Source organism: Diplotaxodon limnothrissa, linkage group LG8 (assembly GCF_057381915.1).
Source record: "Diplotaxodon limnothrissa isolate DT_005_m linkage group LG8, D_limnothrissa_male_GT1.1, whole genome shotgun sequence".
Taxonomy (NCBI): Eukaryota; Metazoa; Chordata; class Actinopteri; order Cichliformes; family Cichlidae; genus Diplotaxodon; species Diplotaxodon limnothrissa.
Window position 1 is genome coordinate 30,487,240 of NC_140603.1, and position 2,057 is coordinate 30,489,296.

Below are 2,057 nucleotides of genomic sequence, written 5' to 3' on the forward strand. Positions count from 1 at the left end.
AGGCTTTTGAGCTTCTGATTTCCTTTAATTTACATTATCAGCTAATTTTATATTTGTTCTTTAACTGATAACAAACAGATTGAAGAAAAATCCTTGTTCTTGGTTGTGTCCATGAAATTCAGCTCAGAAAAGCTTTTCATTTTTTTAATAAATCCTCTTTTCCCCTGAAGAAGGATGTCAGAGTCCATAGCTAACAAAGACATGCAGCTGAAGCACTCTGAAGGAGAGATGCAGGGAGGTACAGACAATAGACGAATGGGCTGTGCAGCTCACAAAAGCAGCGAGGAACAGATCGAACACACCGAACACTCCTTACCCGAGCTGAGTGGGTGCAGTCTTCAGCTCTGGGCATCTCCTCTTATTATCTGCCCTTGGAGCAAATGTGGCTCAAGTGTCGGCGGATCAATTCCCGGCTGCTCCAGTCTGCCTGTCAAAGTAACCTCAGGCTGCTGAACATTCAGTGTGTAAATATTAGAAAAGCACGTAGGTATAGGTAAGTGCTGTGCGAATATGTGTGCAGCAAGGCAAATGTTTCCCACAGCTGGAGGTTTTCAGCGTGATGCACAGTGTTCCCGGGCAGCGCTGAATCACAGCTCTCTGTTCAGCTTTAGGACACTTCAATTTATTTGTGGGGGAAAACATTGAGAGAGCTGCAGGAGGAGCTATTTGGTTGTTTTTGTTTTATTCACTTCCTCTCTCTTTCCTGATCAAAGAGGCAAAGTTAGTCAGAAATCCTACTTACATGCATCTCTGCATTTAGAACTTTTTCATTATTTTAGTGACTATTCTGCATTTTCAGGAAAGCGTAAGATGCCAAAGAGGAAACGTTCAGTCTCGTGGGACGCTGATCCAGCTCGTGATCCTCTGCATGTCATGTTTTCTCTGGTTGTGTATTTTTGATAATCGTTATGAAGCCTTCTGTTGGTGCTTATGATGATCCTGTTTGCTGTGGCTTTTGTTCTGTCCTCGCTTTAGTTCATATGTTGTTTCTGTCTCTGTGTAGAGTTCATATGTCTTATTTTCTTATTATTCTCTTGTGCTTTGTATTTTTATAGTTCTGCTTCAGCTCTTCTCTCACCTTTCTCCTGATCCGTCGTTATCCTGTGCGGACACAATGTCTCAGTTCCCTTTGTTGGTTCTTCCTCACAGTGTTCCTCCTTGTTCTGTGTTCTCCAAGAAGATTTGTGGGTGTTTTTAATCCCATCAGTAAAGCTGTTTTTGAGTTTGCTTCTCGTCTGCTGAGCACACAGCGACCCTGACACTGCAGGAGCTTTGATATGTGATATCATTTTTAAGTGTTGCTTTTCATCTTGTGTGATCTTTAATTAGACACAACTTTTCTTTGTGTTGTTGTTGTTTAAGCTTCTATTGTTTACCTTCTTTATCATCATTATGTTTATTATTTAAGTGCAAAAGGTGGTTATAAAATAAATAAATAAATTAAGATGATATTATGTAATCTGGTTTAAATCTTGTTTTTATTTTTCATATTCTGTACAGATTTTCTGCTGAGGAAGAAAAAAATCTGTAAAGGAATAACCTGTTTTATGTGCACTATATGCAGAGATGGGCAGTAACGCGTTACTGTAATCTGATTACTTTTTTCAGGTAACAAGTAAAGTAAGGGATTACTATTGCAAAAACGGTAATTAGATTACCGTTACTTTCCCGTAGGAACGCTGCGTTACTGCGTTACTAAAACCGTGATTTTTTTTTTGCGAGAATGTCTCACGACAGTGATGTAAGCGAGTGCGACGTTCGTGACAACAGCTGTGTGCAGATCAACAGTGGATCATATATCGAGTGCAGAGAGAGTATGAGCGTGCAGCGTTTAAAGCGTGGAAGTACTGACCTTACTTTGAGTTTGATTCCATAAAAAGTGACAAAAACATTAGTGTCCGCTGTGCGTGGGAAGAAAACTTCTTTTTACAGCGAAAAAAACCCCTAAACTTCCAACAAGCACCGAGTAGCTACGACGTAATGGGAAACTCACAGAGAAACTCGTGGATCCTTCCACTGACCGCGGCACACCTGCACCAGGGTAAACCTCCGCCTAC